The 26,649-nt window shown below is 45.7% G+C and overlaps 1 long non-coding RNA gene across 1 annotated transcript in view; it reads left to right on the top strand.

Annotated features, from left to right (window-relative positions):
* Positions 1 to 26,163, top strand: part of LOC143809322 (uncharacterized) — a 202,912-nt gene extending 176,749 nt beyond the window's left edge. The window contains exon 4 of the long non-coding RNA XR_013222214.1: positions 25,612 to 26,163. This is a non-coding gene — a long non-coding RNA (uncharacterized LOC143809322). The remainder of the gene's footprint in view (positions 1 to 25,611) is intronic.
* Positions 26,164 to 26,649: the final 486 nt, after the last annotated feature.

Raw genomic sequence — 26,649 nt, 5'->3', positions numbered from 1 at the left:
CAAACAAAGCATTGTCACGAAGGATCTGAAATACCATCCTGACCTGTTCCACATGAGACTCCCAATCATCGGAAAAAATCAAAATATCGTCCAAATATACAATCAAGAATTTATCAATATAAGTCCGGAAGATATCATGCATGAAGGATTGAAAAACAGATGGAGCGTTAGTGAGCCCGAATGGCATCACAAGGTATTCAAAATGGCCTTCGGGCGTATTAAACGCAGTTTTCCATTCATCACCCTGCCTAATACGAACAAGATTATATATGCCCCCCGAAGGTCAATCTTCGTAAACCAACTAGCCCCCTTAATCCTAGCAAACAAATCGGAAAGCAAAGGTAAAGGGTATTGAAAGTTGACCGTGATCTTATTCAAGAGGCGATAATCAATACAAGGTCTCAAGGAGCCATCCTTCTTAGCAACAAAAAAAAACCTGCTCCCAACGGTGAAGAAGATGGCCGAATATGCCCTTTCTCCAAAGACTCCTTAACATAACTCCGCATGGCGGTATGTTCAGGCACAGACAGGTTGAAAAGTCGGCCCTTAGGAAACTTATTGCCTGGAATCAAGTCAATAGCACAATCACAGTCCCTGTGCGGTGGAAGGGAACTGGACTTGGGCTCATCGAATACATCCTGAAAATCAGACAAAAACTCCGGAATTTCAGAAGAGGAAGAAGAGGAGATTGACATCAAAGGAACATCATTATGAACCCCCTGACAACCCCAACTAGTCACAGACATAGATTTCCAATCCAACACAGGGTTATGTACCTGCAACCACGGAAAACCCAGCACGATAACATCATGCAAATTATGCAACACCAGAAATCGACAATCTTCCTGATGGGCTGGCGCCATGTGCATGGTCACCTGTGTCCAAAACTGGGGCTTATTTTTAGCCAAAGGTGTAGCATCAATCCCCCTTAAAGGAATAGGGTTCTGCAAAGGCTGCAAGGGAAAACCACAACGCCTGGCAAACTCAAAATCCATTAAGTTCAAGGCGGCGCCTGAATCCACAAATGCCATGACAGAAAATGATGACAATGAGCAGATCAAGGACACCGATAACAGAAATTTAGGTTGTACAGTACTGATAGTAAATGAACTAGCGATCCTTCTTGTCCGCTCAGGGCAGACTGAAATGACATGAGAAGCGTCGCCACAATAATAACACAACCTATTCTGACGTCTGAATCCTTGTTGTTCCGTTCTAGACAAAATCCTATCACACTGCATTGGCTCAGGACTCCGCTCGGAAGACAACGCCATAGTGTGCACAACTCTGCGCTCACGCAAGCGCCGATCAATTTGAATGGCCAGAGACATAGAATCACTCAGACCTGCAGGCGTGGGGAACCCCGCCATAACATCTTTAACAGATTCAGAAAGACCCTTTCTGAAAATTGCCGCCAAAGCATCCTCATTCCACTTAGTAAGCACAGACCATTTTCTGAATTTCTGGCAATATGACTCTGCCGCTGTCATGAATCCCAATGGCTAGGGATAGCACAGGACAAGCAAGATACAAATAAATAACGGACGAGCTCTAGGGTGATGGAACCTGGGCTGACCGCTGCCCTACGCCTGACAAACGCAACTAGAGATAGCCAGGGAGCGTGCCTACGTTGGTTCTAGACGCCACGCACCAGCCTAAGAGCTAACTAGTACTGCAGAGAAAATAAAGACCTCACTTGCCTCCAGAGGAATGAACCCCAAAAGGTATAGTTGCCCCCCACATGTATTGACGGTGAAATGAGAGGAAGGCACACACATAGAGATGATATATATAGGTTTAGCAAATTGAGGCCCGCTGTAAACTAGAAAGCAGAACGATACAAAAGGGGTCTGAGTGGTCAGCAAAAAACCCTAATCAAAAAAACCATCCTGAGATTACAAGAACCCATGTGCCAACTCATGGCACATGGGGAGAACCTCAGTCCACTAGAGCTACCAGCTAGCATAGAGACATAATAAGCAAGCTGGACTAAAAAACCAAACAACTGAAAATCAGCACTTAGCTTATCCTGAAAGATCTGGGAGCAGGTATGCAGGAACTAAACAGAGCACATCTGAATACATTGATAGCCGGCAAGGGAATGACAGAAAGGCCAGGTAAAATAGGAAACACCCAGCCTCTGATGGACAGGTGGAAACCAAAGGCCGCAACCCACCAAAGTCACCCAGTACCAGCAGTAACCACCAGAGGGAGCCCACAAACAGAATCCACAACAGTACCCCCCCCTTGAGGAGGGGTCACCGAACCCTCACGAGAACCCCCAGGGCGATCAGGGTGAGCTCTATGGAAGGCGCGGACCAAATCAGTCGCATGAACATCGGAGGCGACCACCCAAGAATTATCCTCCTGACCATAACCCTTCCACTTAACCAAATACTGGAGTTTGCGTCTGGAAACACGAGAATCCAAGATCTTCTCAACAACATACTCCAATTCTCCCTCCACCAGCACCGGAGCAGGAGGCTCAACCGAAGGAACAACGGGCACCTCATACCTCCGCAACAACGACCGATGGAACACATTATGAATAGCAAACGATGCTGGGAGATCCAAACGAAAAGATACAGGGTTAAGAATCTCCGAGATCCTATAAGGACCGATGAACCAACGCTTGAACTTAGGAGAAGAGACCTTCATAGGGACAAAACGAGAAGACAACCACACCAAATCCCCAACAAGAAGTCGGGGACCCACGCGGCGACGGCGATTAGCAAACTGCTGAGTCTTCTCCTGAGATAACTTCAAATTGTCCACCACCTGATTCCAAATCTGATGTAGCCTGTCCATCACCACGTCCACTCCAGGACAATCCGAAGGCTCCACCTGACCAGAGGAAAAACGAGGATGAAACCCCGAATTACAAAAAAAAGGAGAGACCAACGTGGCAGAACTAGCCCGATTATTAAGAGCAAATTCGGCCAGTGGCAAAAAAGCAACCCAGTCATCTTGATCAGCAGAAACAAAACACCTCAAATAAGTTTCCAAGGTCTGATTAGTTCGCTCCGTCTGGCCATTCGTCTGAGGATGGAATGCAGACGAGAAAGACAAATCAATGCCCATCTTGGCACAAAACGTCCGCCAAAATCTAGACACAAACTGGGATCCCCTGTCAGAAACGATATTCTCCGGAATCCCATGCAAACGAACCACGTTCTGAAAAAATAAAGGGACCAACTCAGAGGAGGAAGGCAACTTAGGCAAGGGCACCAAATGAACCATCTTAGAAAAGCGGTCACACACAACCCAGATAACGGACATTTTCTGTGAAACCGGGAGATCAGAAATAAAATCCATGGAAATGTGCGTCCAAGGCCTCTTCGGGATGGGCAAGGACAACAACAACCCACTGGCCCGAGAACAGCAAGGCTTAGCTCGAGCACGCACTTCACAAGACTGCACAAAGGTACGCACATCCCTAGACAAGGAAGGCCACCAAAAAGACCTGGCCACCAGGTCTCTAGTACCAAATATTCCAGGATGACCAGCCAACACAGAAGAATGGACCTCGGAGATGACTCTATTGGTCCAATCATCCGGAACAAACAGTCTTTCTGGTGGACAACGATCCGGTTTATCCACCTGAAACTCCTGCAATGCACGTCGCAAGTCTGGGGATACGGTGGACAATATTACCCCATCCCTAAGGATACCAGTAGGCCCAGAGTCTCCAGGAGAGTCAGGCACAAAACTCCTGGAAAGAGCATCTGCCTTCACATTCTTTGAACCTGGCAGGTATGAAACCACGAAATTGAAACGAGAAAAAAACAACGACCAACGAGCCTGTCTAGGATTCAAACGCCTGGCAGACTCAAGGTAAATGAGATTCTTGTGATCAGTCAAGACCACCACACGATGTTGAGCACCCTCAAGCCAATGACGCCACTCCTCAAATGCCCACTTCATGGCCAAAAGCTCCCGATTACCCACATCATAATTGCGCTCGGCGGGCGAGAATTTTCTAGAGAAGAATGCACATGGCTTCATCACCGAGCCATCAGAACTTCTCTGTGACAAAACCGCCCCCGCTCCAATCTCGGAAGCATCAACCTCAACCTGAATAGGAAGTGAAACATCTGGTTGACACAACACAGGAGACGAAGAAAACCGGCGCATAAGTTCCTGAAAGGCCTCCACGGCAGCAGGAGACCAATTAGCAACATCAGCACCCTTTTTAGTCAAATCAGTCAAAGGTTTAACAATACTGGAAAAATTAGCAATGAACCGACGATAAAAATTAGCAAACCCCAAGAACTTCTGAAGGCTCTTAACAGATGTAGGTTGTGTCCAGTCACAAATCGCCTGAACCTTGACGGGATCCATCTCAATAGTAGAAGGAGAAAAAATGTACCCCAAAAAAGAAATCTTCTGGACTCCGAAGAGACACTTTGAGCCCTTCACAAACAGAGAATTGGCCCGCAGAACCTGAAACACCTTCCTGACCTGTAGAACATGAGACTCCCAGTCATCAGAAAACACCAAAATATCATCCAAATACACAATCATAAACTTATCCAGATATTCACGGAAAATATTGTGCATAAAGGACTAAAAGACTGACGGAGCATTGGAGAGCCCAAAAGGCATTACCAAATACTCAAAATGGCCCTCAGGCGTATTAAATGCGGTTTTCCACTCATCACCCTGTTTTATCCGCACCAGATTATACGCACCGCGAAGATCTATCTTAGTGAACCACCTAGCCCCCTTAATGCGAGCAAACAAATCAGTCAATAATGGCAATGGATACTGATATTTGACTGTAATCTTATTCAGAAGGCGATAATCTATACAAGGCCTCAGGGAACCATCTTTTTTTGCCACGAAAAAAAAACCTGCTCCCAGAGGGGACGAAGATGGACGAATATGTCGCTTTTCCAAGGACTCCTTAATATAATTCCGCATAGCAGTATGCTCTGGCAGTGACAGATTAAATAAACGACCCTTAGGGAACTTACTGCCAGGAATCAATTCTATAGCACAGTCACAATCTCTATGAGCAGGGAGCGAATTGAGCTTAGGCTCCTCAAAAACATCCCTATAGTCAGACAAAAACGCAGGGATCTCAGAAGGAGTAGATGAAGCGATTGAAATCGGAGGTGCATGATCATGAACCCCCTGACATCCCCAGCTTAACACAGACATTGCTTTCCAGTCCAGGACAGGATTATGAGTTTGTAACCATGGCAGACCAAGCACTACTACATCATGTAAATTATACAGTACAAGGAAGCGAATCACCTCCTGATGAACGGGAGTCATGCGCATGGTCACTTGTGTCCAATACTGCGGTTTATTCATAGCCAATGGTGTAGAGTCAATTCCCTTCAGAGGAATAAGAACTTCCAGAGGCTCCAGACTAAAACCGCAGCGTTTAGCAAATGACCAATCCATAAGACTCAGGGCAGCGCCCGAATCCACATAGGCATCGACGGAAATGGAAGACAGTGAAAAAATCAGAGTCACAGACAAAATGAACTTAGGCTGCAGAGTACCAATGGCAAAAGATTTATCAACCCTTTTTGTGCGTTTAGAGCATGCTGATATAACATGAGCTGAATCACCACAATAAAAACACAATCCATTTTTCCGCCTATAATTTTGCCGTTCACTTCTGGACTGAATTCTATCACATTGCATAGTCTCAGGTGCCTGTTCAGAAGACACCGCCAACTGGTGCACGGGTTTGCGCTCCCGTAAACGCCGATCAATCTGAATGGCCATAGCCATAGACTCATTCAGACCTGTAGGCGTAGGGAACCCCACCATAATATCCTTAATGGCCTCAGAAAGACCATTTCTGAAGTTTGCAGCCAGGGCGCACTCATTCCACTGAGTAAGCACCGACCATTTCTGAAATTTTTGACAATATATTTCCGCTTCATCATGCACCTGAGAGAGGGCCAACAAAGCCTTTTCAGCCTGAATCTCCAGGTTAGGTTCCTCATAGAGCAATCCCAATGCCAGAAAAAACGCATCCACACTGAGCAATGCAGGATCCCCTGGTGCCAATGCAAATGCCCAATTCTGAGGGTCGCCCCGCAGGAAAGATATTACAATCCTGACCTGTTGAGCAGGGTCTCCAGAGGAGCGAGTTTTTAAAGAAAGAAACAATTTACAATTGTTCCTGAAATTCAGGAAGGTAGATCTATCTCCAGAAAAGAACTCTGGAATAGGAATTCTAGGTTCAGACATGGGAGTGTGAACAACAAAATCCTGTATATTTTGAACTTTTGCCGCGAGATTACTCAGGCTGGAAGCCAAACTCTGGACATCCATGTTAAACAGCTAAGATCAGAGCCATTCAAGGGTTAAGAGGAGGTAAGAAGCAGCTAGACAGCAATTAAGGGCTAGGCAGCAAAACTCTGAAGGGAGAAAAAAAAAAAAAAAAAAATTTCCCTTAAACACTTTTTTCTCCTGCTTCAGCCCAAACAATTAACACTTTGTGGGCCGGCTATACTGTCATGAATCCCAATGGCTAGGGATAGCACAGGACAAGCAAGATGCAAATAAATAACGGACGAGCTCTAAGGTGATGGAACCTGGGCTGACCGCTGCCCTACGCCTGACAAACGCAACTAGAGATAGCCAGGGAGCGTGCCTACGTTGGTTCTAGACGCCACGCACCAGCCTAAGAGCTAACTAGTACTGCAGAGAAAATAAAGACCTCACTTGCCTCCAGAGGAATGAACCCCAAAAGGTATAGTTGCCCCCCACATGTATTGACGGTGAAATGAGAGGAAGGCACACACATAGAGATGATATATATAGGTTTAGCAAATTGAGGCCCGCTGTAAACTAGAAAGCAGAACGATACAAAAGGGGTCTGAGCGGTCAGCAAAAAACCCTAATCAAAAAAAAAATCCTGAGATTACAAGAACCCATGTGCCAACTCATGGCACATGGGGAGAACCTCAGTCCACTAGAGCTACCAGCTAGCATAGAGACATAATAAGCAAGCTGGACTAAAAAACCAAACAACTGAAAATCAGCACTTATCCTGAAAGATCTGGGAGCAGGTATGCAGGAACTAAACAGAGCACATCTGAATACATTGATAGCCGGCAAGGGAATGACAGAAAGGCCAGGTAAAATAGGAAACACCCAGCCTCTGATGGACAGGTGGAAACCAAAGGCCGCAACCCACCAAAGTCACCCAGTACCAGCAGTAACCACCAGAGGGAGCCCACAAACAGAATCCACAACAGCCGCTTCTTGACCCTGACACAGGGCCAAAAGTGTTTTCTCAGCATGCTCTACAGCAGAGGTCCCCAACCTTTTTTGCACCAGGGACCGGCTTTAAGCAATACCAGTTTTCCATGGCCCGGTGGGGGTGGGGCAGAGGCGGGGCTTTGGTCATATGGGGGTGGGGTTATGGAGGGATGGAGCTTAGTGCATACTTATCATATAATTATGACATTTATAATGAGAATGTGATTCAAACTGATTCAATGTGATTCAAACCTATAAAGCTGTGCCTTATATATAGTGCTCTGCACCGTTGCCCCATAGATGCTCCACATAAAGCTGTGCCTTATATATAATGCTCTGCACCGTTGCCCCATAGATGCTCCACATAAAGCTGTGCCTTATATATAGTGCTCTGCACCGTTGCCCCATAGATGCTCCACATAAAGCTGTGCCCTATATGCTCTGCACCGTTGCCCCATAGATACTCCACATAAAGCTGTGCCATTGCTGCTGCTGCTGCAATAAAAAAAAAAACACATACTCACCTGTCTTGCTTGCAGCTCCTCAGCGTCCGGTCCCGGCGTCTCTCCGCACTGACTGATCAGGCAGAGGGCGGCGCGCACACTATATGCGTCATCGCGCCCTCTGACCTGCACGGTCAGTGGGGAGAGACGCTGGGAAGATGGCGCGACGCCCGGCGTGTGGAACGAGGACAGGTGAATATGCGATACTTACCTGCTCCCGGCGTCCCGCTCCTTCCCCCGGACAGCTGGTCTTCGGTGCCGCAGCCTCTTCCTCTGTCAGCGGTCACCGGCACCGCTGATTAGAGAAATTAAGCTAGCTGTCAGCGGCGCCGCGGACCAGGACCGGGCCGTTGGGGTTTTTCAGCCGGACCGGCGGTTGGGGACCTCTGCTCTACAGAGTTAGGTTCATCATACAATAACCCAAGCGCCTGAAAAAAGGTGTCTACATTAAGCAAGGCCGGATTCCCAGATTCCAGGGAAAATGCCCAATCCTGAGGATCGCATAACATCTTTAACGGATTCAGAAAGACCCTTTCTGAAAATTGCCGCCAAAGCATCATCATTCCATTTAGTCAACACAGACCATTTTCTAAATTTCTGACAATACAATTCTGCCGCCTCTTGACCCTGAGACAGGGCCAACAAGGTTTTCTCCGCTTGATCCACAGAATTCGGTTCATCATATAATAATCCTAAAGCCTGAAAAAAGGAATCTACATTAAGCAAGGCCGGATTCCCAGTTTCCAGGGAAAATGCCCAATCCTGAGGATCGCCACGCAGCAGGGAGATGACAATTTTAACCTGCTGAATGGAATCACCGGAGGATCGCGGTCTCAGAGCAAAAAACAGTTTACAATTGTTTTTAAAACCCAAAAATTTGGACCTATCACCAAAAAACAAATCAGGAGTAGGAATCTTCGGCTCTAAAGCAGGAGTCTGAACAATATAATCAGAAATACCCTGTACCCTAGCAGCAAGCTGGTCTACACGAGAAGCTAATTCCTGAACATCCATGCTGGCACAAGACTCCTCAGCCACCCATAGATAAAGAGGGAAGAAAAGACAAAACAGGCTGCAGAAAAAAAAATGGCTCAACACCTTTCTTCCCTTCTTTTGAGATGCATTTAACTCATTATAGGCCAGTTGTACTGTTATGATCCGTTGACCTTGGAGCCGCATGAAACTTTCTCTGTAGTAGGTGGAACCTGTACTGACCGCAAATCCTGAACTAACACCGCAACTAGAAGTAGCCGTGGGGTGTGCCTAACATACCCTAGACTTCTCGACACAGCCGGAGGACTAAATACCCCTATAGATAGAAATAGGAATGCTATCTTGTCTCAGAGCAGACCCCCAAAGGATAGGCAGCCCCCCACGAATAATGACTGTGAGAAGGAGAAGATTAGACACACGCAGGTAGAAAACAGGATTTAGCAAAAGAGGCCACTCTAGCTAAATAGGAAAGGATAGGACAGATTACTAGGCGGTCAGTATTAAAACCCTTCCAAAAATATCCACAGCAGATAATACAAAAAGTTCCACAATCTAACTAAAGACATGGAATGTATATCTGCCACTCCAGAGAATCCAGCAAGACTGAGAAAATACTGACACAATCTAAGCTGGACAAGAAAACACAAAGAATAGCACTGAATTGTGAAACACACAGCATGTGTGTCACAGGAAAAAAAAACCAGACACTTATCTTTGCTGATTTGGCAGAAAGGCAGGAGGAACCAGGCAGAGGTGAAACACCTCCCAACAACAATTGACAACTGGCAAGGACTAATGAATCCTGCACACCTAAATACCGCAGTCAGAACTGCAATCAGCAGATACACCTGACCAGGACTGCAACTCAGGGGCAACTGCATTACCACCTACAACCACCGGAGGGAGCCCAAAAGCAGAATTCACAACACCCCATATAATGCTGCATAAAGGATGATTATGGCCCCATAAGATGCTCCATAGAAACATTTGCCCCATATAATGCTGCATAAAGGTTGATTATGGCCCCATAAGATGCTCTATATAAATATTTTCCCCATATAATGCTGCATAAAGGTTGATTATGGCCCCATAAGATGCTCCATAGAAACATTTGCCCCATATAATGCTGCATAAAGGATGATTATGGCCCCATAAGATGCTCCATAGAAACATTTGCTCCATAAAGGTTGATTATGGCCCCATAAGATGCTTCATAGAAACATTTGCCCCATATAATGCTGCATAAAGGATGATTATATGGCCCCATAAGATGCTCCATAGAAACATTTGCCCCATATAATGCTGCATAAAGGTTGATTATGGCCCCATAAGATGCTCCATAGAAACATTAGCCCCATACAATGCTGCATAAAGGTTGATTATGGCCCCATAAGATGCTCCATAGAAACATTTGCCCCATACAATGCTGCATAAAGGTTGATTATGGCCCCATAAGATGCTCCATAGAAACATTTGCCCCATACAATGCTGCATAAAGGTTGATTATGGCCCCATAAGATGCTCCATAGAAACATTTGCCCCATATAATGTGTCACGCCGATGCCGCTCTCGCCTGCTGCGCCCTGTCATACTTATGTGTCCTCGGCGTCCCGGTGCGGCTCCTCTGCTGCAGCGTCTCTCCTCCAGCGCTCACTCCCGGCCTCTGCTGCTCGTCGGGTGCGCGCGCACGCCAGGTTCAGTTCTGTGCGTGCGCACTTCTAGTCTTCCTCCTGCGCTTCCTGCCCTGTCCTCGGAGGTAATGCGCAGCGCTGCTACATATTCCCGCCTCTTCCTCTCTCCTGTGCCTATGGTCATTTGTGCATTCTAGTGCCCTAGGCTGCCCACGGTCTCTGTGCATTCCCGTGCTCTCTGACTCTGGGTTTCTGGCTCTGCCTCTCTGCAGTACCCTGCCGGTTCCTGTGTCTCTGCGGTGTTCCGGTCAGTTCCTGTGTCTCTGCGGTACTCCTGCCAGTCTCTGTGTCCTTGCATCTCCTGTGTTACCCGTTGGGTCCTCGCCACTTCCCTAGCCTCTCTCTCTCTCTCGTCAGCCTAGTGCTCCTTCTTTTCCATCTTGGTCCCCCAGCTCCCGTGGCGATAGTCCCTCACGGGCCTGCCCCTAACTCTCCCTGTATAGGGGGTGGTCCATCTGGTTAGCTCGTCCGTGAGGGGTTCGTTGCTGCTGTCCAGAGGGTCCACTTTTTCCACCCTAAAGCGCCACAGTACCATAGGCCATGGACCCCGCTGGTGTTTCTGCTACTCAGAAAAAGTTGCTTTTTTTGCAGGAGAACCAAACCAGGATCATGTCTTTTCTAAAGAATATGGAGTCTCGCCTAGCGGCCTTACAGTCCTCTGATCCTGGCAACACCTCACAGTTGGCTGCTCTTCAGCAGGAGCTTAGCCAACAACGGGACACTCAGTCTAATATTTTGAATTTTATGGCCTTTGTGGATGCTCGGCTTTTGTCCCTACAGGGTGTCTCTTCTGTTCCTATCCAGGCATCTGCTCCGCAGCCCTCGCCCCGTCTTGCCAGGCCTCCTCGGTATGGTGGCGATCCAAAGTTATGCCGCGGCTTCCTTAATCAGTGTCAATTGCATTTCGAATTGTCGCCACTACTTTACCCCACCGATCGAGCTAAGGTAGCCTTTGTGGTGTCCCATTTGGAGGGTGAGGCTTTGGCGTGGGTAAATCCCCTCTGGGAGCGAGACGATCCTTTGGTCACCCAACTCAATCCTTTCTTAGATACCTTTTGCAAGGTATTTGATGAGCCTGGTCGGTTGGTCTCTACCACTGAGTCCCTCTTCAACCTTCACCAGGGTACTCTTTCCGTAGCCCAGTATGCCATTTGTTTCCGGACGTTGTCCTCGGATTTGGGTTGGAACAATGAGGCTTTGGTTGGCGCCTTTTGTCTTCTCGGATTAAAGGATGAGCTGGCAGGACAAGATACTCCTACCGCCTTGGATGATCTTATCACCTTGGCGATACGCATAGATTTGCGCTTCCAGGAGCGCTCTCGTGAACTTGTCAGAGAGAAGAGACCTCTTCGTCTATCTACTAGTACACGAGGTGCGTCATTCTCTCAAGCCGCGTCGGTTGCCTCCACTTCTCCTGAACCTATGCAGGTTGATCGTCTCAAGTCTACCGAGCAACGCCGCAAGGAGAGACTCGCACAGGGTCTTTGCTTTTATTACGGCAGTGCCTCTCATCTTCTGCGTTCCTGTCCTCTGAAGCCGGGAAATGCCTCCACCTAGGTCAGGCAAGAGAGGCCTCCCTAGGTAGTTGTAATTCCTCTCCACCTTTGATTCTGTTATTTTGCATTTGGGTTCTTGTCGCTTTTCTATGGAGGCCTATATTGATTCGGGTGTGGCTGGAAATTTTATTCAACTCGAGGTTGTTAACAAACTTGGAATTCCTGTTAGACCTTTGGAAACTCCTAGACAAATAGCTTCTGTCGATGGTCGGCCTTTGCGGGAGCCCGTCAACCTGGTCACGGAGGAGGTTGAATTTAAGATTGGAGCTCTACACCGTGAGAAATTGGCCTTTTATGTCTTGCCTTCTCTGTCTCATCTGTTCCTTTTGGGGCTTCCCTGGCTTAGAAATCACAAGCCCACTGGCGTACGGGGGACGTTTTACGTTGGGGACAGTTGTGTTTGAATAGGTGCCTGCTTTCCGTCAAGCCTGCAAATTCCTCTCGGCCTGCTCCAGTATCTGAGAACATTCCGTTGGCCTATCGCTCCTTTTCGGACGTTTTCAACAAGAAGGAGGCGGAGATTCTACCACCACATTGTCCTTATGACTGCCCCATAGATCTAGTCCCCGGTTCTACTCTTCCTAGAGGTCGTATTCACCCTCTGTCTCCTACCGAGACTCAAGCCATGTCCGAATATGTCCAAGAGAATCTAGCCAGAGGCTTCTTCCGAAAGTCTACCTCTCCAGATGGAGCTGGTTTTTTCTTCATTAAAAAGGATGGTTCTCTTCGTCCATGCATTGACTACCAGGGCCTCAATAGTATCACGATTAAAAACAAGTATCCACTCCCTCTCATTCCTGAACTTTTTGATCGTCTGCGAGGAGCACAAATTTTCACCAAGTTGGATCTCAGAGGAGCCTATAACTTGATCCGTATCCATTCTGGAGACGAGTGAAAGACTGCGTTTAACACCAGAGACGGCCATTACGAATATTTGGTTATGCCCTTCGGGTTATGTAATGCACCCGCGGTCTTCCAGGAACTGGTGAATGATGTCTTTCGGGATCTACTTTACTCTTGTGTAGTAGTATACTTGGACGATATTCTTTTGTTCTCACCAGATCTGTTTTCCCATAGAAGAGATGTTCGGCAAGTACTTCTACGTCTGAGAGAGAATCGACTATACGCAAAACTTGAAAAGTGCGTCTTTGAACAGTCATCTCTACCTTTCTTGGGTTTCATCATTTCTGATGCTGGTCTGCGTATGGATCCGGGAAAAGTTTCTGCTGTGCTCAACTGGCCGCGTCCACTTGGAGTTAAAGCTATTCAACGATTCCTGGGATTCGCAAATTATTATCGGCAATTTATTCCTCATTTTTCCTCTTTATCTGCTCCCATCTCTTCTATGATTCGTAAGGGTGCTAACCCTCACCAATGGTCTATTGAGGCTGAAGAGGCTTTCCGATCCCTCAAGCAAGCTTTTGCCTCCGCTCCAATACTTCATCGTCCTGTAGCCAACAAACCCTTCATCCTTGAAGTTGATGCTTCTGCTGTTGGAGCTGGAGCTGTACTCTCTCAAAGATCCTCTTCTGGTCATCTTGTGTCCTGTGTTTTTTTTCTCCAAGATCTTCTCTTCTTCTGAAAAGAATTATTCCATCGGAGACAGGGAACTTTTGGCCATCAGATTGGCACTGGAAGAGTGGCGGTATCTCTTGGAGGGAGCCTTACATCGTTTTGTAATTTACACGGATCACAAGAATTTGACATACATTCGTTCTGTGCATAGATTAAATCCTCAGCAGGCCAGGTGGGCCTTGTTATTCGCCCGGTTCGACTTTGAGCTTCGCTTCCAGCCAGGTCATAAAAACTCCAAAGCTGACGCTCTGTCTAGGTTTTTCCAGTCAGTGGATACTGAGGAGGAGCCTACGCACATCATCGATCCAGCCAGAGTCATCACTGTAGCTCCAGTCTCTCTCTCCTCCTTGCCTCCGGGTAAGACTTTTGTTTCTGAGGGAAACAGGAGATGCGTCCTACTTTGGGGTCATGCCTCCAAATTGGCTGGACACGCTGGTTTCAAAAAGACTTTTCGTTTGATTTCTCGCTACTACTGGTGGTCAACTTTATCTAAGGATGTCCGAAGTTTTGTTGCCTCTTGTCCTTCCTTTTCCAAGAATAAGGTTCCTAGGCATTTACCTTCTGGGCTTCTACATCCTCTACCTGTGCCTTCTTCTCCGCGGCAACATTTATCAATGGATTTCATTACTGACCTGCCTCGTTCTTCTGGTTACACCGTTATTTTTGTGGTCATGGATCGCTTTTCTACAATGGCTCATTTCATTGCTCTCCGTGGTCTACCTTCAGCTCCTGAATTGGCAAAGATTTTTGTCCATCATATTTTTCATGCTCATGGTCTACCCCAACATATTGTTTCTGACCGAGGAGTCCAGTTCACCGCCCGATTCTGGAGATCGCTCTGTAAGTCTATGAACATCTCGCTTGACTATTCTTCAGTTTACCATCCACAGTCCAAGGCCAAGTGGAGCGCACTAACCAGACTTTGGTGACCTATCTCTGTCATTTTTCCAATGCCCATCAGAATGATTGGTCTGATTTATTACCGTGGGCCGAATTTTCCTACAATAATCATCCCAGTGAAGCTTCCAACAAGTCTCCATTTTTTTATCGTCTATGGTCAACATCCTGGTCTTCCTCTACCGGTTCCTCCTGTCTCTACTGTACCAGCGGCTGATCTTCTGTCTAGAGAGTTCTCCAAGGTTTGGCAGGAGACCAAGTCCGCCCTCAAACTAGCTCAACTTAGGATGAAGAGACATGCGGATAAAAGGCGTCTTGATTCTCCCATATTCCATCCTGGGGATAAGGTTTGGGTTTCTTCAAAATTTATTCGCCTTAAAATCCCTTTGCATAAGCTGGGTCCCCACTATATTGGTCCTTTTGAGGTTTTGACTCGCATTAATGATGTTTCTTACAAACTTAAGTTACCCGTTTCTCTTCGTATTCCCAATTCTTTTCATGTGTCTCTTCTTAAGCCAGTAGTTTTTAATCAATTTCATGCTTCGACCCTTTGTTCCCCTTTGCCTGTTTCCATGGAAAATGTCTTTGAGGTTAAGGACATCCTAGCTAAGAAAAAACTTAGGGGAAAAACTTTGTTTTTGGTTGACTGGAAGGGTTTCGGTCCGGAGGAGAGGTCCTGGGAGCCCCTGGAGAACATTCAGGCTCTTCGAATTTTGGCCAGGTTTCTTTCTAGCCTTAAAAAAAGGGGGATAAAGACGGGGGTACTGTCACGCCGCTGCCTGCTGCGCCCTGTCATACTTACGTGTCCTCGGCGTCCCGGCGCGGCTCCTCTGCTGCAGCGTCTCTCCTCCTGCGCTCGCTCCCGGCCTCTGCTGCTCGTCGGGTGCGCGTGCACGCCAGGTTCAGTTCTGTGCATGCGCACTTCTAGTCTTCCTCCTGCGCTTCCTGCCCTGTCCTCTCTATGATACTGGAGGACTCTCACCCGGAGGTAATGCGCAGCGCTGCTACATATTCCCGCCTCTTCCTCTCTCCTTTGCCTATGGTCATTTGTGCATTTTAGTGCCCTAGACTGCCCGCGGTCTCTGTGCATTCCCGTACTCTCTGCCTCTGGGTTTCTGTCTCTGCCTCTCCGCAGTACCCTCCCTGCCTGTTCCTGTGTCTCTGCGGTGTTCCGGTCAGTTCCTGTGTCTCTGCGCACCCTGCCGGTTTCTGTGTCCCTGCCAGCCTCTGCGTCTCTGCAGTACCCTGCCAGTTCCAGTGTCTCTGCGGTGTTCCAGTCAGTTCCTGTGTCTCTGCGGTACTCCTGCCAGTCTCTGTGTCCTTGCATCTCCTGTGTTATCCGTTGGGTCCTCGCCACTTCCCTAGCCTCTCTCTCTCTCTCAACAGCCTAGTGCTCCTTCTTTTCCGTCTTGGTCCCCCAGCTCCCGTGGCAATAGTCCCTCACAGGCCTGCCCCTAACTCTCCCTGTATAGGGGGTGGTCCATCTGGTTAGCTCATCCATGAGGGGTTCGTTGCCGCGGTCCAGAGGGTCCACTTTTTCCACCCTAAAGCGCCACATAATGCTGCATAAAGGTTGATTATGGCCCCATAAGATGCTCCATAGAAACATTTGCCCCATATAATGCTGCATAAAGGATGATTATGGCCCCATAAGATGCTCCATAGAAAATGTGCCCCATATAATGCTGCATAAAGGATGATTATGGCCCCATAAGATACTCCCTATGGGAGTGGAGTCGCGTCCATATTCATCACTTTAATGAGCGGTACCACGTGACCGCTGAACACAGGAAGAGCTGCCGATGCCTGGAGACCATCGGAGAAACAGGGAGGTGCAGAGACCGCGCCAGGAGGGTGAGTATGATGTGACAGCTACCGATCCCCGTCCCCCGCCGACCCCCGGGGACAATGACTCGAGTATAAGCCGAGAGGGGCACTTTCAGCCTATAAAAATGGGCTGAAAATCTCAGCTTATACTCGAGTATATACGGTAAATATTCTATAAATTCTATATTCTATAAACTTCTGACAAAATGTCTCCAAATTTCCAAGCAATACATTTTTTATTTTTTTTCTGACAAAGAAAAATGGTTTAAAAAAACCGTGCTTTCAGACCTCAAATAAAGCAAAGAAAACAAGTTCATAATCATTTAGAAACAACAATACTAATATTTTAACTCAGGAAGAGTTCAGAAATCAATATTTTTTGGAATAACCATGATTTTTAATCACAGCTTTCATGCGTCTTGGCATGCTTTCCACCAGTCTTTCACACTGCTTCTGGCGCAAAAATGTAAGCAGTTCTTCTTTGGTTATCCATCTTCCTCTTGATTACATTCCAGAGGTTTTCAATGGGGTTCAAGTCTGGAGATTGGGCTGCCCATGACAGAGTTTTGATGTGGTGGTCTCTTAATTTTTGCCAGAGCAGTATCTAGACAGCAGATACCCAGGTTATACCATCTGTACATATCTGATTATATATAGGAGATGCCCAGGTTATACCAGCTGTACATATATAATTATAGACAGCAGATACCCAGGTTATACCAGCTGTACATATCTAAATATATATAGGAGATGCCCAGGTTATACCAGCAGTACATATATAATTATATACAGGAGACCCTTTGGTTACTGCCAGCTGTACATATATAATTATGTACACGAGATTCTCAGCTTATACCAGCTGTACATATAAAATTATTTACAGGAGATGTCCAGGTTATACCTCCTCTACATATATAATTATATACAGGATATGCCCAGGTTATATCTACTGTAATACCATATGTAATTCTATACAAGAGATGCCCTGGTTATACCAGCTGTACATAAATAATTATAAGGAGAACAACAAGGAAATTAAACCACACTAATGCATATAAGGATAACAATAAAAATAAAATAAAAATAAAAATAATTTTTATGGAGTGTGGTTTAATAGACAGTGGAGACCACTAAAATAGCAAAGAACAACACCAACCCAGGAGACGGAAATCAAGGAGGAAGAGAACTACAGCCAAGGAGTTCATATAGATATATCTTTATTAGGGCAATAGCAGAACAATATGTAAAAAATTTATTTAACAAAAATATTAAAAATATATATATTTATACATCAATTATAAAAAATGTGCAACGTGAGATAAAAAGGTACAAGTAGTCAATAAGGGGTAAAAAATAACTGTATCCTATGACCGGAATAAATATAAATAAAAAAAAAAATAAAATAAATAAAAAACTGATCTCAGGCCATTAATAAGTGAAAAAGATTATTTTATATATAAAAATATGTATATATATAAAAATGAAGAGGCACAATATATATATAAAAAAAATGAGAAAAAAAGAGTGAAACACTATAAACAGCAAAATATCAACTGCAAAGGGGTAAAGTGTATAAGTGTCGTAGCAACAGTTGAAGGGAGGGGAAGTTTATGTAAATACACAAACGTCCCAAAAGTGCATCAAATAAGCAACCAAAACTGTGAATATTATCACACAGTAAACAACTTGTGACACAGTGAACAAATAGTGATAAAGGAAAGGATTTGTGCCGAAAAAGGTAGCCTCAATAATATAACATGAATAAAATACTGCTATGATGCAGCTGAACCGGAGATCAAGCAAGGAAAATAAATTATATAGATCCGGACATAGGTGGTACCTTGTAACTTGAGTCTCAACGTGCACACGCGCCCCACACCTGCTCCTGGTATGCACCTATTCACACTGGTTAGGATGTGCGAGCCGTTTTTCTGTTAATTCCATGTTAGCTTACTGGCTGTGCACTCCTCCCATCACCATGTGGTTTTTAATTGTATCTCATTACACTTGGTCCCGGCTAACTCATATGTAGGCTTTGCTGAATAGAGGTGTCCACATTCACCCAGGCATACAGATATTGGCCTTTGGTAAGTGTTCACATTTGGACAGGGAGGTCAGGGACCCATCAGTCTGAGACCACTTTGACGAAGTTGATGGGCTCACACTATTTGATTTATATCAAATTCTGTGCAAAGCGTCTCTTAAATATTTTTCTAATGTTCAAAAGCCATTTTGCTATTCAAATTTCATGTATTCCATATTAGACATGCTTTGGCACGATAGAGTGCAACCTTTTTTGTATATTTATGTATGGAGGTAGCTGCTCCTGGTATGCACCTATTCACACTGGTTAGGATGTGCGAGCCGTTTTTCTGTTAATGTCATATATTCTCAATAGAATATATGTCATAATCCAGGTCGGGGTTTGCTTCTTGCTTTTCCTGGTTATGTTGGGGTTAGCCTTTCCTGCCTCTCTTTGGTTCGTGGGTGGCTATTTATTGGTGCCATTTCTGGTAGCATTTGTCAGTGATAGTTCCAGTCTCTGGCTTGAGCAGCTGACCCGTATACCCTAGTGATCCTTCTGCCTCTGACTACTTGTATTTGTGCCTGACCCGTTCCCTATCCCTGACTCTGTGTCTGTTTGGTGGTTCCCTCCAGTGTATGACTCAGCTTGAATTCTGAACCCTGCCTCCTGCTTTCTGTCTCTGTTACTATGTTTACCCTCTGGCTTTGACTCTTTGGCTCGTACCCTGACTACATCTTTTGTCTCACATTTTGGATCCTGCGCTCCCGTCTGGTTCCAAATTCTGGCTTTGTCTCTGACCACGGATATTGCTGTGACCTCTGGTACTTCATCTTCCTGTTTGTAGCTGACCGGCCTGTCTGACTACTCTGCCGCCTCCTAGTGGCGCTCTGTGCTTTGCATTGTGGTGCTACAATGTGAGTGCTACCTTTTTCCCCTTACCTGCCACCCCAGTGGAGGCAGAGTGCAACTGCCTTACAGTTGCATTACATTATCACTGACCCAAGCATTTAAAGGGGATTTTACACTTTTTTTCCTTTCTCTGGTATGGATCCACTCCATACTTTGGCGGACCAAGTGGCTAAGCTTGCTCAGATGATGCAGGAGTTATCTGTGGAGCACAGGGCTTTAGTTACTTCCCAGCAGCAGGTGCAGAGGGAAATGGCTGAGACAGTTAAGATAGCCCCAGGGACTCCCTCCATCAGTAAGTCTGGTGAGGTGACTGACGTGTCTCTGCACTCTCCTGAACCTTCGGTTAAACTCTGACACCTTCTCTGGTGAGAAGGATAAGTTCCACATGTTCAGGGAGGGTTGCAAACTGCTATTTTTCCTTAGACCCCGATCTTCAGGGGATGAGAGTCAGCGGGTGGGGATAATTATATCTTTATTGAGGGAGGGTCCACAGTCATGGGCTTTTTCCTTACCCTCGACCGCCCCTGAGAGAATGTCTGTGGACAGGTTCTTTGAGGCCCTGGGCCTCATCTATGATGAACCAGACCGAGTCAGATTGGCAGAGGACACTATTATGGGTCTATCTCAAGGAAAGCTCTCTCTGCCGAATGGTACTGTTCAGAGTTTTGGCGATGGTCCCCAGAGGTGTCCTGGAACGACTTAGCACTCAGGTGTCAGTTCCAGAGAGGACTGTCTGATCATTTAAAGGATGCTCTGGCTCTTCATCCTCCTCCCAGCTCTCTGGAAGAGGCCATGACTCAGGCCATTTGCATGGATTGGAGGTTACGGGAGAGAGGAGTAGTTCATCGGGAGGCTCCTTTCCTTCCGGTTAAGCCGGAACCCTCACAACCTTCTGAGCCCATGGAAGTAGGTGTCATCACTATCAAGGAGAAGGAGAGGAGACTTTATTTTTACTGCGGTGACCCAGGACATAGGAAAAAGGACTGTCCCTCCTGTCCTCCTACTCCCAAGGTGTTGGGAAACGCCTAAGTCTGGGTAACTACTGAGGAGGTTGCCCAGACTCACATGTACCTTTTTCCTCATTCCTTAAAGTACTGTTAAAAGTGGAATTTGATGTTGAGAACTGTTTTACTTCCACTTTGGCTTTTGTGGACTGTGGGTCATCCCTGAACCTGATTGACTCTAAACTCTAAACTGGTGGCCAGCTGTAAGTTAGGGACAGTTAGGTTGGAGACTCCCATAAAGATTGTGGCCATTGATTCTACACCCTTCACCTAGGGCAGTGTCCATTTTATTTCTGAAGAATTCATCCTCAAGGTGGGGGCCCCACACCAGGAGCGTATGTCTTGTTTTGTCTTGGATAATCTCCCTGCTGGTGTGGTGTTAGGGTGTCCTTGGTTACTTCTGCATAACCCGATTATTGACTGGGGGTCCTGGGATATTGTTAAGTGGGGACCTAACTGTTCTGAAAATTGTCTTACTACTATGTCTATGTCAGTCTGGAGGGTATTCCGGAGTACCTGAAGGACTCTGTGGATGTGTTCTCCGAAAAAGAGGCTGAGATTTTACCACCACACTGCCCATTTGATTGTACTGTTGGCCTTATTCCCGATGATAAATTGCCCAAGGCCCGTTTGTATAATCTGTATGGTCCTGAGCGAGCCGCCATGAAAGAATACATCTCTGAGAGTCTCCGTAAAGGGCATAATCGCCCCTCTGTGTCTCCTGTGGTGGCTGGGTTCTTTTTTGTAAAAAAGATAGTGGTTTGCATCCATGCCTCGATTTCCGAGAGTTAAATAACATTACTGCGAGGAATACTTACCCCTCCCACTTATCCCTCATTTATATAACCAATTGTCTGGGGCCAAGTGGTTTTCCAAATTGGATCTCCGAGGGGCATACAATCCTATCCGTATACGGGAGGGGGATGAGTGGATAACTGCATTCTCACCTCTGAAAGGTTGTTTGAAAATTTGGTTATGCCTGACTAATACGCCAGCAGTTTTCCAGAATTTTATCAACCATGTCTTTTCTGACTTCCTTGGGCACTTCATGGTAGTTTATCTAGATGACATTCTGGTGTACTTTGCGGGGAAGCAGGCCCACATAAGTCATCTGTGTGCTGTTCTCCAGAGGCTCCGGGAGAACTGTCTTTTTGCTCAACAAGAAAAATGTTTGTTTTTGGTTCAGGAATTGTCCTTTCTGGGGTTCATCTTGTCTGCTGAGAGGTTTTGTATGGACCACAGAAAGGTTCAAGCCATTGTGGACTGGGTGCAACCCAGAGATCTTAAAGGCCTTCAGCGGTTCGTGAGGTTCGCTAATTATTATAGGAAATTTATAAGGGGGTTTTCTCAAATTGTCAAACCCCTCACTGATTTGACCCGAAAAGGGTCTGATATCAAGAGTTGGCGTGCTCCAGCCGCACTGGCATTTTCGGCTTTAAAGAAATGTTTTATGTCTTCCCCTGTATTGATTCAAACAGATCCCTCTGAACAGTTTATTGTGGAGGTGGATGCCTCGGAGGTGGGGGTGGGGGCGGTATTGTCCCAGGGACCTACCACCTTGACCAATTTAAGACCTTGTTCCTGTTTCTCAAAGAAAAAGCACGGTGGCGCAGTGGATAGCACAGCAGCCATGCAGTGCTGGAGTCCTAGGTTCAAGCCCCACTAAGGACAACATCTGCAAAGAGTTTGTATGTTCTCTCCGTGTTTGCGTGGGTTTCCTCCAGGATCTCCAGTTTCCTCCCACATTCCAAAGACATACTGATAGGGAATTTAGATTGTGAGCCCCAATGGGGACAGTGACGATAATGTGCTGTAAAGCGCTGCGGAATATGTTAGCGCTATATAAAAATAAAGATTATTATTATTAAAGAAATTCTCTTCTGAGAGAGTTACTAGCCATTAAACTGGCGTTTGAAGAATGGAGGCATTTTTTGGAGGGGGCAGTCCATCGAATCACTGTAATTACAGATCATAAGAATCTGGCGTACATCGAGTCTGCTAAAAGGTTGACACTGAGTCAGGCGAGATGGTCACTTTTCTTCTCACGGTTTCAATTCTCTATTACCTTTCGACCCGGTTCTAAAAATATGCTGAAGCCTTGTCTCGTAGTCTGGACCCTATATCAGTTACTGAACCTCCTTCCTCCATTCTTCAGCACAGTGTAGTGGTGACTGGGGTATCTTCTGTATTGGAGCGGGAGATTCGTGAGGCCCAATCTGCCCCTCCGTCATTGCCAGATAAAAAGCTCTTTGTGCCCATACAATTTTGTCTCAGGATACTCCGAGAGTTTCATGATTCAGCCCTGAGTGGGCATCATGGAATCTTGGCTGACCATAAAGCTATCTTTTGGTTGTTTTGGTGGTCCCCATTGGCCTCGGATGTGGTGAAGTTTGTGTCATCCTGTGATGTATGTGCTGATGCTTAGAACTCCCATAGCCGGCCGGGTAATTGGTGCCATTGCTAATTCCTGATAGACCATGGACTCATTTGTCCATGGATTTTACCGATCTTCCTCCTTCTAGTGGTAAAACGGTAATTTGGGTGGTGGTAGACAGATTTAGCAAGTAGGCATATTTTGTACCTTTAACAGGTCTGCCTAATGCAGAGACGTTAGCTAAATTGTTTGTTGAACATGTGGTGCGGTTGCATGGTGTGCCTGTGAGTGTGGTTTCAGACAGGGGAGTGCAGTTTGTGTCCAAGTTTTGGAGGGCTTTTTGTAAAAGGTCGGGTATCTGTTTGACCTTTTCTTCAGCATATCATCCTGAGACTAATGGTCAGACACAGAGGTGCAATCAGTCCCTGGAACAAATCTTGCGATATCCGACCACAGCTTGGCAGGACGATTGGTGTTCCTCTTTGCCTGTGGCTGAATTTGCTTTTAATAATCGCATTAATCAGTCCACGGGACATCCCCTTTCTTCTGTAATTATGGGTTTCACGCTCATTTTGGGGAATTTTCCTTACTGGATTTAGGGTGTCCAGGGGCTGATCTAGCTGTTCAACGGTTGGGGGAGGTATGGCAGGAGGTTCAGAGGAGTATTGGGGAGGCTATGGGGAGGTATAAATTATTTGCTGACAAAAGACGATCTGTGGGGCCAGTATTCCGGGTTGGGGATAAGATATGGTTGTCCACCAGGAATATTAAGCTTAAAGTTCATTCGGCTACGTTGGGGCCCAAGTTCATTGGCCCTTATGAGACTATGGAGGTATTCAATCCTGTGGCCTTCTGTTTGTGCCTTCCCCATCACTACGGATCTCCAATGTGTTCCATAAAGCTCTTTTGAAACCGTTGGGGTCTTCCTCATGGAGGTCTCCATCCCTGCCACCACCTATTTCGGTTGATGGTCAGAGTGAGTATGAGGTAGAACGGATTGTGGACTCTAGCATGGTCCATCGCTCACTCCAATATCTGGTTCACTGGAAGGGTTACGGTCCTGAGGATCGGTCCTGGGTTCCTGCACGATCAGGCCATGTGGATCGGTTGATCCAGGCCATGCATGCTCGGTATCCGGGGAAACCTGGGGGTCTGGTGGCCCCACTTGAGAGGAGGGTACAGACGTGATCCAGGTCGGGGATTGCTTCTTGCTTTTCTTTCCGCAGCCTGGTTATGGTGGGGTTAACCTTTCCTGCCTCTTTTTGGTTTGAGGGTGGCTATTTATTGGTGCCATTTCTGGTAGCCTTTGTCAGTGATAGTTCCAGTCTCTGGCTTGAGCAGCTGACCCGTATACCCTAGTGATCCTTCTGCCTCTGACTACTCGTATTTGTTTTTGACCCTTTCCCTATCCCTGACTTTGTGTGTGTTTGGTGGTTCCCTACAGTGTATGACTTGGCTTGAATTCTGAACCCTGCCTCCTGCTTTCCGTCCTGCTTTGACGCTTTGGCTCGTACCCGGACTACGTCTTCTGTCTCATCCTGTGCTCCTGTCTGGTCCCGATTTCTGGCTTGCCTCTGACCACGTGCATTGCTGTGACATCTGGTACTTTGTCTTCCTGTTTGTGGCTGACTGGCCTGTCTGACTACTCTGCCGCCTCGTAGTAGCGCTCCGTGCTTTGCACTGTGGTGCTATACAGTGAGTGCTACCTTTTTCCCCTTACCTGCGCCCCCTGGTGGAGGTAGCGTGCAACTGCCTTACAGTTGCATTACAATATACAAGAGAATGTGAGAATACCACCTATCCATCACTAGAGATCAGCGGGGACATCACTGAAAATGCCGCCTATGTATCACTAGAGATCAATGGTGACATCACTGAGAATATTGCCTATCCATCACTACAGGACAGATATTGCTTCAATCTAGCCAGCTGCTGTTGCCCCGTGTATATGTGTGCATGTAGAGAGCGGCAGGTTTCCACAAGGTCTTGTAAATTGTTTCATTCTACAAGCGAGTCAACAGCAGTAAAACCTGACTTTGAACTGAAAACCTTTATAGGAGATGGTCGTCTCATAAAGCTTTATGTAATATACATGGAATATTGGTTTAACCCTAATCTGGCACATTCATCTGGCTGTGGGGGCATTTTGAGACTCATTGTCACAGACCCTAACTTCCTAGAAAAGATAGGAACCGGGTCAGGCACAAAGGACGGAGGAGAGGAAGTAGATTTGTTTCTAGAAGTTCAACTTGTGCTGTCTATAAAACCTGCCAGTTATGAATGTCTGTCTGTCAGGCATGCCAGGCATAAATTTCAACCAGAGGCGACTAGACCTTGCATAGGCTATTTTCTTGACTATGAAAGGAAATCTTCATTACCTAAAAAAAATAGCTATTAGGGAGGTAGTTGAGAAAGTGCCTAACTCAGTTTGACTTGAAATATTTCCTATAAGACCCATTTGTTACCTAGAGTTTATACACCACATGTACAGTATACAAGTTATACCAATAACCCCATTTACCTACAGAGACCCATTTTACTAATATGTTTTGCTCATTTGAGAAATTGGCATGCTTCTAAGGAAATGGCTGTGGTAAATGTGCAGAGAAAAGTTGATTGCTGTCACCGTTTGCTGTGTAAATGATTTAGTCATATGTATAAAAATGTATAGAAATTAAGTTATCCCCTCTAGTTTGGATCCAAAGTTTACTTTATGAATGTACAATGTGAATATATAACAGGAGATTTGAGCTTAAAATGCACCCTGATTCTGTATTAGGAAACAATATTAAAATGAAAATTCATTTACAGGAATTGTTTTGTTTTTAGATGTAACTGTTGCAATTTTATGTGTCATGTTCTATGCAGACAACGCTTGATTGCACCATGTTTACTATAATTATGGGTTGAACTTTTCATTGTTCTCCATCTTTTTAAACTTTTTCTCTAAATTGTTGTTAAATCAATCGAAAATTGTTGTTAAATCAGTCGAAAGTTTAGGATTATGTTTGATGAATCTTTTTCAGCCCGCGGTCTTTATGATGAAGAGACCTTGCATTCAAGAAAGATGTAAGAGGATATGGCGCTAAGGTGACATCACCACTCACTATAGGACCAGAGTGGCGTATTAATACATACTCTTAAAAGGAATATGGAGGCTGAGGTCGTAGATGCGAGGGTTAAGACAAGCAAGGAACTTTAATGTTATTACAGAGGGATGCAGTAAAAAACATCTGATACTAAGGAGTAATGTGCTTCTTGTGATTCAAGTGCCTTGTTTTTGTTCTTAAAAGGTTTTTCCATGGAGATTCTGGAGAGGTTTGCATTTGATGCTGTTGCCCCAGCTTTATTTAGACAATTAGGCAACTGTTTTTTGTCTGTGGGAGAAATACAGAGAGAATATAGAACAGATTTCTACAGTCCTCATTCTGGATGTGCCCCTATCCCTCATTCCCACAGTCCATATCCTTCAATTCCTTATTTTCCACTTGCTTTGGCAATGCTAATATGTATTTGCTCTTGCTAATAAAGTATCTTTGAATGTCTAGCTAATGTAAAATATATCGATCTATTTACCTGATATCTGCCTATCATTATATTTATTTGGTAAATCTTCATTTACAATATAAGAAAGGCTTGACTCTGTGAGCAGTCGGCAGGATTCGGGGACCTGTACAAGTATCTATTTGCTAAGAGATCTATCTCGGCAATTTAATTTACTGTCTATAATTTGCATTTGTTACATAGTATCTTCTGGTTTCTAAGCAACATACTAGAACACGTCATCAGGATGGATGGGAGCTGGACATCTACTTGGCGTTCCATTTCGGATTATATATATAGGTACATATGTCAGGTTACGTATGTTACAGCAGGAAGAGTTCTGACCTCGGTGACCTCCTGACGACAATATGGCATTATATAGACCCGGTAGAGTGGCAGACGCTGTCTGGAGATTTACCCTGTCTGGTTATTTTATTTCCCTCCCATAATCTTCTCTGTTTAACACCTGCTCTTAAATGATTATGCTTTTTATGACCAGAGAAAATGCTCCTGCATTATCA

Source organism: Ranitomeya variabilis, chromosome 2 (assembly GCF_051348905.1).
Source record: "Ranitomeya variabilis isolate aRanVar5 chromosome 2, aRanVar5.hap1, whole genome shotgun sequence".
Taxonomy (NCBI): domain Eukaryota; kingdom Metazoa; phylum Chordata; class Amphibia; order Anura; family Dendrobatidae; genus Ranitomeya; species Ranitomeya variabilis.
The sequence above is the reverse complement of the archived record's forward strand: the minus strand, read 5'-3'. Positions and strand labels throughout refer to the sequence as shown.